Source organism: Prionailurus bengalensis, chromosome E4, assembly GCF_016509475.1.
Source record: "Prionailurus bengalensis isolate Pbe53 chromosome E4, Fcat_Pben_1.1_paternal_pri, whole genome shotgun sequence".
Lineage (NCBI taxonomy): Eukaryota > Metazoa > Chordata > Mammalia > Carnivora > Felidae > Prionailurus > Prionailurus bengalensis.
The window spans coordinates 18,888,835-18,905,762 of NC_057360.1; the positions used below are offsets into that span (position 1 = coordinate 18,888,835).

General features: G+C 43.2%; 1 long non-coding RNA gene across 1 annotated transcript in view; it reads right to left on the reverse strand.

Annotated features, from left to right (window-relative positions):
- The window catches only part of LOC122476264, a 352,279-nt gene that overhangs the window by 5,170 nt on the left and 330,181 nt on the right, over positions 1–16,928 (reverse strand). The window contains exons 7-8 of the long non-coding RNA XR_006295433.1: positions 1,662–1,814; positions 1,333–1,487 (exon numbers count right to left, since the gene is read on the reverse strand). This is a non-coding gene — a long non-coding RNA (uncharacterized LOC122476264). The remainder of the gene's footprint in view (positions 1–1,332; positions 1,488–1,661; positions 1,815–16,928) is intronic.

Sequence of the window (16,928 nt, forward strand, 5' to 3'; positions counted from 1 at the left end):
AGTGGCGCATTCTCTAGTAGAGATGTACAAAGTATTGATGGTATGCAGAGAGGGAGAAAATTACTCCCTGGGAGTCACTAATGACATTTGTTGCAAACCCTCTAATCACTATGGAAGCAATACCCCAGGTCTCCAAATGTTTTACATGTCAGTGGAGGGAAAGACCTAACGTGCCATGTGTGTGCCCCCTCTCAGAGGGCAGAAAGGAGCAATGGCAGCAGCAGAGCCCCTCCCCCCCCCCGAAGGTACACACTACATCTGGTCGGTGCCGTTATTTGGGACTCCCGAGCACCACATCATCACCTTATTATTCCGTCCAAGGCACACTCAAAGGACAGCCAGGTCTGTTTGGTAGAGCAGCTGCCTCCACGCCTTGAGGGTGCAGTGTTCTGAAACCACTGCTTCTGCAACTTGAACGTGCATATGATTCACTTGCAGATTCTGATTCAGCGGGCCTGAGTAAGGCCCCAGATTCTGCACATCTAACAGCTCCCAGGTGATGCTGCAGCTAGTCCAAAGACCACACTTAGAGGAGACAGTTCCTAGAGAGCATGCCTGTCATCTTCTTCAGCCCTCAGGATTCTAAAATGGGGATCTACCAGAAACGGTAGGGGCTAAGAAGCCAAAAGGTCAATAATGTCTGGTGAGGAGGTGAGGTCCTCACTTATAAGAATCTTGGTGCTCTACTGGCATCCAATTTCTCAACCGCACAGGAGCCAGGTATCTGACCTGTATATACTAGTGAGGTAAGAAAAGAGAGGAGAGAGAAAAGAAAGGAAACTTAAGTAAATCAAAATTCTGCACACCGAGAGCTCGCTTGCTTATGAATGTGTTTATAGATAAGCAGCCCCACCGACCAGCTGAATCATGCTGGCTGAGTAAAGGTCTTTCCCCCAAGCCTATCAGACAGAGTAAATCTGTTCAGAAGTGGGGCAGGGAGTGCCTGTCACTCTGTGGAAACACACATCAGATAAGATGATTAAATCCCCACCAGCAATGTGCAAGCACCCAGAGGCCCAGACTTTAGACTGCTAAGGTGCCATGCAATTTCTAGGCACTTCATCTAAGAAATAAAATGAATTACTCCTGTTTTCAGTTCTGTCCTCCTCTCCTCCAGCCTGTGCGATTACTACCCTTGCATCGTTAATAAAAACAGCCACCAGAATTTATAGGGGGTCATTCTTCCAAGGATCTCAGCACTTGGAGAAATAAATCAATCAATGTTATTTACTGAGCATATTCAGCTAGGAGATGTGGGGAATAAAGCAAACATGTACTTAGTATGTACACTCTCTTAATTCAAAAACTTTTGGGATGGCTTAGAAAATATACCTTGTGGGGAGGCTATACAACGAGGTGACAGCAGAAGCTGGATTTGGCGTGCTTTCTGGAGTCCGGCTGCCTTGGTTCAAATCCCATCTCTGCCACTTACCAGCTGTGAGGGGTCGGGAATGCCATTTACTCTCTTTTAGCATCAGTGTGCACATCTGTGAAAGAGGGGCAATATCAGGCTGCTCTGATGGTCAAAGATGGGAAAGGATGCAGGCTCGCAGTACATAATGCTCAAGTGTGGGTTGTTTTTATGGCATTAGATGGTTCCTATGTTTAAGGAAAGGGAAGAAAAGCAAAGCAAAGGAAAAGGAAATACCCATGTGACTCACCTGCAGAAGCACACTCTTTCCTGGAAACAAGGAGAAACTTATCATCCGGGCCCTTGCATAAGGGTCATTGGGTAATATAGTGGAAAAGTCTTCAATTACAGTTTTACAGCAGACATAGATAAGCCATTCAAGTGGGTATTTCTTATACAGACCCTGTATAAAAGCACAGAATATAATAACATCACTCATTGCCAGAATGCCTGTGCCTGGCTGGGTCACGTGGCCCAGGTACCTTGTTTCTAATGATGTAACTCATTACAGTGATAGAGCTTGGAGGTACCTAGGAGAATAGCTGGTTAACGTGCCCATTAGACTGTCTTTTTCAAATTGCATATCTTAAGTGCACTTTTAGCAAGTATGGTTTGCAGTCAATTCCTAGTTGAATTCTTTGATGGGGAACCAGGGTGTAGGTTTTTAGAGACAGATATGAGGAAGGCAGAGTTTATATTCCAGTTATATCCAAAGTATAAGATGTGGATGGGCAGAAAGAAAGGTAGAGAGAATGTTCTAAGAAGTGGGAGCAACACGTGTCTAGGCACACACTCATAGACACAATGATGAGTCAGTCTGATGTGCATGTTCCACATCCAGTCTCCTGGTCCAATGCCCTTTGTTTGTTTTTTCTTTTAAAAACAACAGCTCTATTGAGATGCAATTCAGATATTGTAAGGTCATAAGATTCACCCCCTCTGAAGTGCACAATTCAGTAGTTTTTATTCAAAAAGCTCTGCATCGATCACCACTACCTAATTGCAGAATATTTACATCACCCAAGAAAGAATCCTGTACCTACTGGCAGTCACTTTCCATTCCTCTCCAAGCCTCCGCCCTCGGCAAACACTCATCTATTTCCTATCTCTGTGTATTTACCTATTCCCCCAATTTTTGTACAAATGAAATCATATAATATGTATGACATACAAACATCATATGATTTAAAAATACAGTATCTTCTACCATTATGTGGATTTTCTTTTCACTTTATTGATAGTGTCCTCGAAGTACAAAAGTTTAGAATTTTGATGAAGTTCAACTGATCTACTTTTTCTTTTGCCGCTTATGTCTTGGATGTCATATTTAAAAAGCCATACACTTATACCTAAGTTTTCTTGTAATAATCTTAACAGTTTTAGCTCTTACCTTTAGGTTTCTGATCCATTTTGAGTTAATTTTTGTACATGGTATGACACAGGGGTCCAACTTCATTCTTTCACATGTGAGTATCCAGCTGTCCTAGGACCATTTATTCAAAGACTTTTCTTCCTCTAAGAAGTTGCATTGGCACAGGTGTCAAAAATTGATTGACCATAAAAATATGGCTTGATCTGGACTCTTAACTCTATTCAATTGATCTGTATGTCTAACTCTATGTGAATACCACAGTGTATTTATTATTGTAGATTTGTAGTAAATTTTGAAATTAAGAAATGTGAGTCCTCTAAGTTCTTTTTCTTTGCCAAGATGTTATGGCTATTCTTAGTCTCTTTATTTTCCATATGATTTTTGAGGTTCAGCTTGTCATTTTCTGTGAAAGCACAAAAAAAAAGAAAGCTGGGATTTGATAGGAATTATGTTAACTATACGGATAAGTTTGGGGAGTATCATCATCTTAACAGTATTAGTTATTCTGATCCATAAATAGGGAACGTCTCTCTATTTAAATCTTTCATTTCTTTTGATGATGTTTTGTGGGTTTTGGTCTTAAAAGTCTCACATTTATTTTGGTAAGTTTATTCCTAAGTATCTTATTCTTTTTTGATGCTATTATAAATGGAATTGTTTTCTTAATTTCATTTTTGGATTGTTCATTATTTGTGTATAGAAATACAATCGATTTTCATATATTGATCTTGAATCCTGCCACCTTGCTGAACTTGTTATTAGTTCTAGTGCTTTTTTTTCTGTGTGTGGCTTCCTTAGAATTTTCTATATACTAGAGCATATCATCTTCAAATGTAGTTTTCTTATATTCTTTATTCTTAATGACTCTTCTTCAACGAATGCATTCTTGTTCCTGCTGCCTCCTGTGGGAGCAGGAGAACTTCTTTATGCTCTTACTGGAAGCATCTGAGAAATTTATTGCAGAGACAGATTGACCTTCGGAAATATGGATCATCCTTAGCACTGTCTGTGGGCAAACAAAGGCATTCAAAAGCTAACATGGTAAAAAGGTGAGAATAATCAATAATCTGTGGTGTTTGTTCAAAGTTCTTAGCGTATCTCCCAAGTTCTCGGCTGTCTCCATTCAATGGTAACAGTAATTGGATCGGCATTAATGAATGAGAACTCATGCATAGCCTCCATACTCGCCCCCATGGCTATTCAGTTCACACTTCCATAGTGCCAGGACTAGGACTGCCAATGAAAGAGATTAGCTTTTAGCAGTTGACCAAGTCATTCTGTCTGGTTGTTTAGTTCCTCACCCATAGCAGATGTTCTCTGCTGGTTGTTCACATGTAGTTCAAAAACCTTTATGCTTCCTGTCCACTTCCAGAGATCCACCCACCTGCCTTTTTCACAGACATTCCTTGTCTCTGATAGTCTAATCTTTCTCCTTCCAGGCCCTTAACCAACTAACCATGTCATTCCACATTGCCCACAAGTTCATCTATATTTTTACCTTAAGTCAATTCTTCCTCTACACAAAGTTGATGACTAATTGCACTTAACATCAAAGCTCTGCCGATGGGGAGGCTTTCCCCCTCATCACTGTCCATCAAAGCTAACCTATGAATGCAGCTGGGCCTTTCTACTTATCTGTTATCTCATCATAAAGGCCCTCTGTTAAGCCACAGATGTGAACTATAGGAGATACAGGAGTGCAAACTGATTGATGGCATGGGGCTCTGGGCTACCTGCTTGATTAGCTTATAGTGTGCTCTCCAGCTCTGCTTGTTTCCAATCTTGGATATCCATCTTAGAATGCACTGCCACAGAACTGGCCCCACCTTGCGACTTGTGGGCTTTGCATGAACCCAGTTCGTGATGGATGGCTCTGGTCATAGGATCCCTTGTATCTCAGGGTCAGAAGCTCTGTATTTCCCAAGGTCAAGTAGCACATCAGTAAATGCTTATTGATGGTGATCATCCTCTGTTTTAGGTGGCAGGGACTTTCTCCAGAACCCCAGAAGTCTACATTGTGATTTATTGACTGGAGCTTCCCATCAACTCTGAACACTATTTTCTTCCACCATAGATGGCTCTGGTACCATAGGGTCTCCTAGGTTATATGGCTCATGTGTCAGACCATTTTCTCAAACCTGGTCCTTCTGCTGAGCTCTTTCTTGCTCTGGATACTACTCAAAGTTCACAGCCTTTTAATGTTATACAGCAAATGGGTGAAGGTGGTATTTCCAGGCATAGAATATGCTGCCTCCAGAACCTGAAGAGGCCATTAAGACTTACGCTACTTTCTCAGTAGTTGGAGGCGTAAAATACAATTCTCTGTTGTTTCATTTGGAAGGGGTGTTCTGGCATTCTCCAGAACCTGTAGATCCCTAAGAAGTTCACTAATATGCTGGGGTCCTGAAGCTTTAATCTCCACTTTCTGAAGCACATGTATTTTGCCAAGGCTTCCACATAGTAGCCACTTCTTTTTCATCTGGTCTTATTATCATGGCATTGTCAATATAATGGGCCAGTGTGATGTTCTGTGGACTATCAGACATTTCATCTCCTTGATAGTCTTATTACAACAGAGGGCCAAATCATTAACAAAACCTAAGACAAGACCATAATTATATACTCTTGTCCATCTCACATGAATACGAACTGCTTTGGATCCTCTTTTCTTGTAAGGATGGAAAAGAATGCAGTCACCAGATCACGGTCATTTAATATGTATTGGAGGCTATATTCATCTGCTTTAGTAAAATCACATCTGGCTCTGCAGCTACAACTGGGGACAGTACTTGATTAAATTTACAGTAGTTATTCACTCAGTCATGATTCATTCCATTTTTATAGGGGCTATTCTGGTGAATTAAATGAGGATTTATCATAGATCATCACCCTTGTATTCTCTGAAGGTAGCACTAATGTCTACCATTCTCACCAGGTTGCAATATTATCTTTTTATTTACTATGTTGACTTGGGGTGAAGGCACAGTTGCACCGGTTTTCATTTGGCTCTCTCTACTAAATTTCCTACTGTACAGGTTAAGGAATCAATACCAACTCCAAGGGTTTATGCCAAACTCCAAAAAGTATGTCTATTCCAATTATACCAGCAAATGATCATCAGGTGGGCCTGTGATTCCAGGAATCTGTGAAGCCAGACCTAAGGATTCCAGGATTCAATTACTTCCCTGGCCCCATACAGCCCTTCTGTATGGCAATACTCCCCCCACATTGATCTTTAAGATTCAACTGTAACAGGAGGGTTATTATGGCATATTGAGTCCCATATTGGATATCAATGCTAATTCTGACTCCATGTCCCACAGTCCTTGAAGAGTTTGGGTATTGCTTTTTCCCAAATGGGCTGTTGCTTGAGTAAATGGCTACAGTCCATTGGCAATGGGACTAGAACATTTCCAACTGAATACAATTGCTATGGAGTTGCAGGATTCCTTTTCATACAAATCCAGCATCTCTTTCTGCCCCTGGTGTTCTGGGTCTGAGAACTGACTGAAGTTTGGAAACTTGACAAAGTACCATGGATTTTAATTTGAGAGATTTCCCTCAGCCTTCTTATCATCCATTCTTGATATCCTTTGCCTGTGTAAATTAAGAAATATCCCCTTTGCTCATCTAACATGCCTCTGGAGACACCAAGTTCCATTAATATCACCATAACTCTTTGAAGGTTAGATTCTCCCTCTAGCCAAAGCCAGATACCGCTTAAATATTGCCACATATTGTGACATCAGGGCCACCTTGCTTCATTACAATAGTTGCAATTGCCTTGTTTCTGAGGGTTGAGTGCCATCACCTGGACCTTTATTGTTGGAGGATCTAATCAGGCTACTAGAAAGCCTAGTTCTGTATTAGCCTGTCCTATCTTCAGCCTTGGCCTATAGAGAACAGCTATCACTGAGCTGACCGACGTTCACCAGGTATTCCTTAGAGTGTCCTTTAGGCCCTCCCATGGAACATAGTCCACTGGCACGTTTATGGCCTGATACAGTATATGCAGTCTGTGTGCCAGCTTCTTTGAGCTGTTTGATCTCTTGCTTCACCATCCACCATGGCAGTTCTGGCATTTCTGCTTCACATAGTGTGGGTCTTTGCTTTTTCCAGATCCTAACAGCCCTTCTAGTAACAATCATTTCCAGGGCCTTTGCTAAGGCATCAAATCATATAAAATGGAGACTATTTCAATATTGATAAACTCTTGATTATCCAACCTTATGTTCCACACCTCTTGATCAGGTACTCCAGGATTCAGTCCCATGCATATGCTAGTAGCCACTACAGGGACATGTTAGCTATGCCTTATAACAACTTCGGTGTATACACTCCTTCCATAACATTCTCAGTGCATCTCTAGTCTGATTGTACTGGAATTTGATTTTCCTCATTGGATTGTGTGCCAGGGGAAGGGGTAGGGGATATTTCCTTAAGCAGGCAAGCAGTGTCTTGTAATGTGAACGTCTTAATCGAGGTCTCTGCATCATCTTCAAGGAAGGGGAGAGCTATGATCTATCAAGGCCGAGGGGAGGAAGGGACTTCTGAAGGTCCAGCAAGTCAAGGTACTAAGGTCTACTCAAATTGCCCTATTCCAAGTCTCAGCACCCTACTACTTTCCCATTAGGGACCTGCACCTGGCATAGGAGACTTACTGAATCTGAGAATTCAATCCTATCTGAAGCTCTACTACTTTAATGATTAAGTCCTGAGACTAGTTTTCTATTCTCCTGGTACTCTGGCTGTAGGAGATTAGGGTTTCCCTAAATGCTACTAAGGCCTTCTAGCTTTCATATTTTGTCTGGAAATGATGATTAATCATCTGAGCCTGTCATTATTTATCTTTCAAAAATCAATGGTGCTCAGCAAATCACCCAGTTCCATGGTCCTTATAATTACCATCTCCCTTGTCCCTCTCAATCACAAGAAACACTGCACCACACCATGTACCCCCTTTCTATGGATATCCCACATCAGTCTACTGCTGATGAAAGTTAACAGTCACACAGAAATTACCCTTCTTTCAACAGCTGCACTGCTACAATACCTCACAGGCTAGTTCTACCCCAGCTACAACTAGTGATGGGGTTTGCACCGCCAGAGAGCCAATGACTGACCCATCTCTAAAGTCCCATTTTGAAAGTCAACTTCCTAAAACTGCTTTTTGTATCAAAGAATTCTTAGGCGAGAATTGGCTGCAGAAGGTTTGCTGGGGAGAGTTCTTGACGTATACATATGTGAGGAAGTGAAGAAGGCAAGTTTGGGCAGGAAGAGAAACTCACTCGTATTGAGGTTGTAACTGAGACCGAAGAAGATTCTATGGGGAGTTCTAGAGCCTGAATGGCCCTTCAGAATTCTCCTAAAGTGAGGCAAGAGGGTTAGGCTTTTAAATCTCCAAGCAGGCAGTCACTGGCCATGGGCTACCCGGGAGATGTGCAAGAGGGAAGGCTTAATTTTGGGCAAGGCAGTTCCTACTGACAGACATAGCTGTAAACTGTGAGTGGTCAGTAGATATTCTAAGAAGCTAGGACATTTGTGTATCAATCCTGAAGAGGGGACGCTGTTGCCTACCACAACATCTGTCACAATGACCATCGCTATTATCACCCCACCAGGACCACTGCCTGTCTTTCACATTCTTACCAGACTGGAATTTCCACACCTTTGCAGACAATATTGCTTATTCTAGATTTGGGATTGCTTTTAAGAGCAAAAAGAAAACACCTTCCTGCTACAGTTCCACCACACATGATCCACTAAGCTTGGCTGGCAAGTGGAGGCCACAGGTGACAACCTGATGCCAATTAGCAATGGGAAAGGTAGCCTAGCCCTCTGCTCTGTTGGCACTGCGGTTGCACAACTTTCCCTTTCTTTGGCTCACAATCTGACAAAATAGGTCTGGAATACGAGAGAGAAAAAATTTAGTTTGGCATTACAACTTCTTGACCATGACACTGTCCCGATTAATAATCACCTTGAAACTCCAGGTCATCACCCTCTAATTAATGTTGCCCTTCTCCTGCAGTATCCTGACTCTCAAGCCTCCGGGGTCAAGTGAGAACCCCAGTCTATGTTAGTCCCATCAGAGACAGAGAGTAAGAGAGAAAGTGACTGTGGCAAGGACTGACTACATGTTCAACAAGCCTTTTCCCTATTGCTCCTTGACACACTAGTCTGTATTTGCCGGCCTCTTGAAGTTCAGTAGAGCAATGTGCCTGAACTCTGGACAAAGGAAGCAGATAGAGATCATGTACCCACTCCCAGACCTGGCCCGTGGATGCTCCCACATGCAATTCTCCTGCTTCTTTCCTCTCTTGTGAGAAGCCAGGAAAGGTATGAGGAGTGAAGACTGGAGGCTTAAAGTGTAAAGTACAAGTATCCTCGGATGTCTGCTGGGAAGAAAAGCTGTTCAGAGGAGCTATTCCTCCAAATCAGACTGTTATACAAAGAATCATTTGTTGTTATCCCAGTGGAATTTGGGTTTGTTTGTTACAGCAGTTGGCTTACTCTAATACAGGGATAGCAAATTAATGTGAGTCAGAGAGAACCCAAGGGAACCTGAGTTGTGTTTCTCACCAGCTCCAGGCACTAATTACTTGGTTACTTTTTTTAGATTCTCAGCACCCACCCAATGACTTCAGCTAACCAAAATAATCATTTTGAAAATAAATATTCATTTGAATATCACCTTGGTGGAAATAAGAAGAGTCAGAACTTCCCTATGATCAGAAGGGTCTTAATGAATCTAAGATGTGTAGCCTGTTACTCTTTGGACACCATGCATGGAGTTCTCATTAGGTAGAGAATGACCTATCTTTTCCCTGCCCTGCCCCAAGCTTCTCTCCACAGCATGAGCAACTCTGTCTAGAGGGCTGTATCCTGCATCTATTCAGAAATGCATTTCCTTTTTCTTCCAAGCAATACAGAAACTGATGGTCTGTGCACAGGGGTTTGGCCAGGGGCATTCCCCAAGACAGCATGGGCACATCAACCTAAGGCAAGAAATGTGGGCTCTGGGGAAACATTTTTGCACTTAACCATGCCAGCCTGGCACTCCACAATGTTCGCACTCCTCCAATTAAGCTGTTCAGTTCTCAATCATCTGGAGCCGCTGCCAACTGCTGGCTGCTGATAGTCAGAGTGGCTGCTGCCCGGAATGTCAGCAGTTCTGCTTTTCTGCCTCTCCTGGACTGGCTCTACTAGACCCTTCTTCCCAGCCTCCCCATGACAGCAAGCCACTAACTTCCCTTCACCCGGGTGCTATTAAGAGAGACACCTGGGAAGCTGCAGTGGGGCTACTAGGCTGTGATTTCTTTTGGTGCTAGTAGTCTACACCTGGTACTATACCATTCCAGTGCTTTGAACACCACCTCATGCAAGTGAGGTGTCAATTCTTGTTCCTGGAGATATTGAACAGCTTGGGTCGTGGACAGAATGCCTGCTGAACATACATTCCCTGCTAGCCTGAGCTGGTGCTCTACATATATGAATCTTTACATCACCCAGGAAGATAAATACTATATATCGATTTTACAAACAAAGATGTTAGGAAAAGCTAAGTCTCCTGACAATCTATCACTTTCTTTTTTCTCTCTTCTCATTACCAACACCCTGCATTAGAAATATGTCATCTTAAAAAAGAAAAGAAATGCATCATCTTCCCTTGACCTTGTAAAATCCAGCCTCTGGTTTTTGGCATCTAGATTCCTTCCTCTAGACATGTGTTATTCAATATTATACCCATTAGCCACATGTGGCTACTGAGCACTTGAAATGTGGCTAGACAGAATCAAGATGTACTATAAGTGCAAATTACACACCAGACGTTGAAGACTTAGTACAATAATAAAGAATATAAAATATCTTATTAATACTGTTTAATACTGATTACATGTTGAAATGATTATAATGCTTATATTTGGCTATAAGTCAAATAAAATATACTATCCAAATCAGGTTTTCTTTTCCCTTTCCTTTTCAATTTTTTAAAATTTTATTTACTTATTTTAATATGATTTATTGTGAAGTTGGCTAACATACAGTATACACAGTGTGCTCTTGGTTTTGGGGGTAGATTCCCGTGATTCATCACTTACAGCTTTTTCCTTTTTTAATGTGGCTACTAGAAACTTCAGAGCTACACATGCGGCTTGCCTTTGTACCTCACAACATCTATGACTTGGATAGTGAAGTGTCTAGAGATTGACCAGAATGTTCTATTAGAGGCACAAACTGACCATGACACCTGCTGCTTCCCATAACCGGTAGGACAAATCCCATGGTCCTTAATATGGCTGACAAGTCCTTCCATGTTACATCCCTCATCTCCCCTTGTTTCCTGAGCCTCCACATTTCATTTTACATTCCTGCTAACCTCCGCATGGGGGTGCTTCCTCACCCCCACCACTATGTTTCTAGCACCTCTACTTTGTTCATGCTCTTCCCTCTGCCTGGAATGTCTTTCTCCCCAGGAGTCCCCTGGAAAACTCCTTCCTGTTGGTCTTCTCAGACTTGATGACTGCTTCCAGAAACCTTCTCTAACCCTGCCCCTTGGCCCAGGGCCAGGACTAGGGTAAGACAGGCAGGGCCCCTATGGTACAAAGTTTAAGGAGGTGCTTCTATAAACCCTAGAGTAGCACCTCTTTACATTTGGTGTCCCAGGTGCCTCTTCCTGTGAAGTCCCTGTGGAAGTCTGTGGCTGTGCTTCAGCAATGTCTTAAAATTATCTTGTGTGCTTTATTCACTGGTGAAACTCTGGCAGCGTGTTTTCTACCAAAATATTGATCGTGACACTCAAGAAAGAAAACTTTGTCCTGAGGGAGCACTCTGTTTATCAGGCACTGTGCTATGTGTTGGGAATTCAACAATGACATCGTCTATGATCTTAAAAATCATCAAAAAACCTTGTTATGTGCCCTCTGCTTTCCTACTTCAAGTAGAAACTTCCAAGTTTTGAAATACTGACTACCTGTGCAGCCAGCTGAAGTACAGATTCTCAGGCCCCATCCCAGAGTGTCTGATTCTGTAGCTCTGCAATGGGGTCCAGATGTTCTACGATCAAATTTAGAGAAACATTCCTCTCCTACATTCATTTAGCTTTCATTTGACTATTATTGAGTGCCTACTCTGTGTAAGTCTTTGTGCTAGGGGCTGTCAAGGAAACAAAGATAAATCAGGAAAGAATAATGTCTTATAGACTCCTAGAGTTTATGGAACGTCTCCATATGCGCAATTTTGTTTGATCAGTGGATTAAAGATTATCTCCCTTTTAGAGATAAGACCTATTTGCTGGGGACTAGGATCAAGGTCACAGTGAGAAAGCAGTGGGGAATGGAATCAAGGTCACATAGCTAAGAAGGTAGTGGGGACGATGAGAATTGAGGTCACATGGTAAGTAGTGGGGATTGGAATGGAGCCCAGCCATGCCTTCCCACTTGACACAGGAGTTTGTCCTACAAAGGTGATCTTGAGATGCACTGGAATTTCATACCTAGAGACATGAGCCCACCAGAAAGAAAGGGAGGAGGAGAAAGGAAGAGGATTCTGGAAGCCAGCTCATGGAGAGAAGAGGGGAAGGCCAGCTAGTCTCTGGCTGCTACTCAATCCCAGTGTGATAGGGCCAAAGGTGGGTTCTCCTGCACCTGTGGGCCTGAAGTGAGTTCTGGAATCCTCTTAAATTCTCCTCCATTCACCCTTCCCTAGCCCCAGGAACCCATCCTATCCCAGCAAAGGTAGGAGGTCCTGAGACAGCCTGACTTCTCTATAACACAGGTGTCTTTTTACCCCATTTCCCCTTCTTCCCCAGGATGGCTCGGAGAACAGAGAACATACTTCCCTAGTCCCTGCGCCCCTCCCCCAAGCTTGCTGAGTAGCCCAGGGCCCCACCCCTGACAGGCCTAGGCAGGGTGGGCGTGGGGGTAGGTAGTGCAGGGCAGCGGGCAACAACCCCTCAGCACTCCACCCCAGGCCAGCCCTCCCTTCTCCTGAGGCTGGGCTCCCAGGGCTCTGGAGACCAGGTTGTCAGTTAAAGCAGACCTGACAGCTGACAGCTTTCCAGAACAGCAGGAGCACGGTTAGCTTTCCTTCAGGTTTTATTTTTTCCCTCCTCTTTCTTTCCCCTGTTGTTGCAAGACTGGAAGCCTGACTGGAATTTAAAGCAAGGCTCTGTGATAAAAATGTATGATAGCACCAAGCCCTGCTCTCTTGGCTTCCTCCTCCGATTGGCAGCTGTCCGCTTTCTGGGGTCTGAGAATAAAACACCTGCAAACTGTCAGAGGAGGGGTCTGAGGCAGGAAGGGAGGTGACCCCACACTCTGAGGCCTGAGCAAGCCTTCTTCGCTGGGGCGCTGATCATGTTTTCACTTGGGGCACAGAAGGAGCAAGCGGCCCTCCTGGGAAGCACCTGTTATCTGTCCCCAGGTCCCCAAGCCCTTCCCTCTCCCGAAGTCTGGAATGCCCAGGAGGCTCCTGTGCCTGCCGCTAATCCATCCCACTCATGGAATCTGTCTGTTCCCCTATCAGTTCCTGCTTATGGCAGATAGATAAATAGATGGATAGATAGGAAGGAGAGACTCTAAGCAGCTTAGATAAACTATCCTATTTACATCTCTGGGTCCAATCTATCAATCCATCGGTCTGCCCATTGTGTTTGTGTTCTCTCTCAATCTGCCACTTCAGCCTCCATTAACCATTCATCTGTCTTCCTTTTGCCCTACACTTTCCCCTTCCACCCCCCATTTCCCAGCATCAAAATAAATCCAAAGCTGAGACACAATGAGGCACGCCCTTCCATTCCACTCCAGTTATCCCGGAAGGTTGGCAATGGCAGCTGACACTGGGGGCTTCCTTCCACTCACCTCCTCAGGAAATATGCAAATAAACCGTTGGAACACTCAGGGTACGAACACCAACAGTCAGGTCAGCTATGAGGCTGCTCCCAAATTCACAGTTCTGCAAACAGAGCCAATTGAGGTTCTCTTGGGATAAAGGGGGTGGTAGGGGATGGCAGTGGGCTGGGGCAAGGGGGAAGAGGAGGACATTGCATATCTGTACACAAAAGAGTTGGACCAACTATTAAATAAAGTGACAGAGTGGGAGGAGAGAAAAAGGTAGGAATTTCACAAATTTGAGAATTAGTACTATTTGTTGACATTTAAACAGTTCATTTCTGTAGATCCTCTCAACTTCATATTTCACTGCTAACAGCATAAGGGGCTATTTCAAATGACCAGATTCCCAATAAATGCAGTGAAAATTCATGATATTAATTGTATATAAAAGTGTTTTAAAGAAAGAAAGAAAAGAAAAGAAAAGAAAAGAGGCCACCAGCCTCAGCAAATCAAGTGTCAGAGGCACTTAAACAAATGCAAGGCACATAAACAAACAAAGATAGAGCCTCTTGCCCTTTCCTTGAGACCACCAGGCATCTAATTTTGTTTGGCCCAGAAATCCCGCAAGTCTCCAGCTTCCCATTGCCCTATGAAAACCACCGTAATCCTATTCCCATCATCTATCCCAGGACCCACGTCCCTAGCTGTTGGCCCTGGGGTCTCCTCTGGTGTCTACACATTCCTTCCATTAACTTCTGGATAGCTGTAAGCCAAGGAAGGCAGCACCTCTATCTCAAGACCCTTAAAAGGAGGAACTCAATAAGATATGGTAGGACTTAGTTTAAAATGAAAAATATAAATTCTGTGATTATCCCGATCCTCTGCCACACAGGTCAGAAACATGGGCCCACCGGGGGTTGGGGGGGCTGTTCCACCCGCCCCCGCCATAGGATGTGACTTGCCACGGGAGGGCAGCACCGTCCTGGACCCTGTGAAGTTTGAGGCAAGTACCAGAGGAATAGGGATAGAGGGGCTCCCAGCTGCCACACCCCGTACTCCAGCAGATCTCATGATGGCTTTCAGAACTGCCTGGAGACCTGCGTGCCTATCGACATTAGAGGCTGCTGGTGATGAATGGAACAGAGAGACAGAGGAGAAACAGGAGAAGTAGGCTTGAGGGGGGTGGGACCCTTTCCACTCTCCAGGGCTAGAGAAACTCCCAGGAAAAAACCTCTAGGCCCCACTGCAGCCCAGGAAAATAAAGCACAGCTAACAACATTTTACTCGTCCACCATTTAATAGATGTTGGCTGGCTCAGTTTAGGGGCATGTGATATTTATTTATAAGCATACACTAGTGAATATCAGAAGACGTCAATAACTAATTATGAGCCCGGCAGAAGAAGAAAAGCCCATTCCTCAAACCAGCCAGATGCATGTTTGAAAGGTAGTATTTTTAAAATGGGAGAATACTGGTCTCACATACATTATTTTAGGATAAAAAAATTCTGAATAAACATTGTTTTAAGAAAAAAAAAAAGGGGGAGAGATAGGAGATCTAAGCCCTACATTTCCTGATTCTGATGCTGGGCAAATCACTTAATATTCCTGCCTTTTATTTGGTTTATTTGTAAATGGTACAATGGGGATGATGCAAACTTACATTTTTGAGAACTGGGTCTCTTAAGGTCCCTCCAAACTATCTGATCAATGATTAGGAGGAATTCAAGGACTCATCATTTATGGGAAAAGCTTCCTTCTTACTTTAGAGATAATCCCTGGAAAAGAGAAAAGCAAACAGTAAAGCAGAAAGGAGAGTCTTTCTATATCTCTACTTATTCAAGGCCAAAAAGGGGAAATAAGAGGCTTTAAATCATGGGGTTTGCAATTACAAGAGATCTCCTGAGAAGGTATGCAGTGGAATAAATTAGCACAGTGTCAGGCACATAGTAGGTGCACAACGTTTGTTTGAATAGATAGACGAATGAATGAAAGAATGAATGAACCAAGATGCACTGAGTTGTGGCTCTCTCATATGACCACTTGGTACAAAGAGCATCTCTAGCAAAGGAAGTTCTAAAAATTCCATGGAGGTCTCTAAAAAGAAATAGATTATTTAGTGCAATGCTTTAGGAGTGGTTCTGTACAATGACAGTGGGAAAGGCTAGATCAGTGTGCCACATATTTTGGGAGCTTGTTAAAAATACAGATTCCTGGGAACCACCTCAGATCTACTGAATCAGAATCTCCAGGGTGGTACATGGCAATGGCATTTGATGAGCTCCTAGCTGATTTTCATGTAGCCAGCCTTTGCTAGTCCTCAGATCAGTGCTGGGGCACTACTGTTCTAGATGATATCTCGAGGGCCCTTCCAGCCCAAGGATCCCATGATCCTCTGGAATGGACACTGGGGAGAAGTGATCGAGACAAGGAGAATTCGTTCATCCCATGCTTATTGCGCATGTAACAGAAATATAACAGTCGTGTGGTTATGATCTCTCACTGAGCAAAAACCTGACCTCCAGGGAAGAGCTGTAGAAATCTACCCCCACCATTACCATCATCCTATAGGACAGGATGTTCTTTTTTTTGGGGGGGGGGTGGTTCACAGAATAAAAGTACTTCCTTAGATTGTGTTAAGTTTTACATTTAATGAAGTGCTTTTGCACTGGCATTCACATGATATAACACGGCAAGTATGGTTATTATCCCCATTTCATGAGTGAGAAAACCAAGGCTTAGAAAAGTTTAATTACTTCCTCAGCATCATTTAGCTTGTATGCAGTAGAGCCAGGAAGCCAACCAAATTTTGAAACTCCTAATACAATGCTATTTTAACTATTCCCTAGAGTTACATCATCTGTGGAGTGTGGCTTAAATGTCCCTGTGAAATTGCTGGTATTTTTTCATATTTTATCTGTGTAATAATATTATCTCCTGAGGCAAAGAAAGTGCCATCTTCCCTGGTAAAATAAATCCCAGATCTACAGGGAGAAGGGGAGCTGGACTGTTTGACTTTGTTTTTTTTCCCCCAAGATTCATCTTCCCTTGGTGAAATTTCCCAAAGTGTGCTCCTCAGAACACCAATCCTACAGAAGTTTCCTGAATTGAGTGTTGCTTTGTCACTGAGGTTTGAGAAACACTGCACAACTCTTACTAATCCTAGAGATGCACAATGCTTGTGATGTATTAAAGACTGTGGTAGGTTAAATGGTGACCCTACAAAAATATATATTCACTTTCTAATCCTTGGAGCCTGTGAATATTACCTAATATGGCAAAAGATGTGATTAAGATGTGAGGATCTTGAG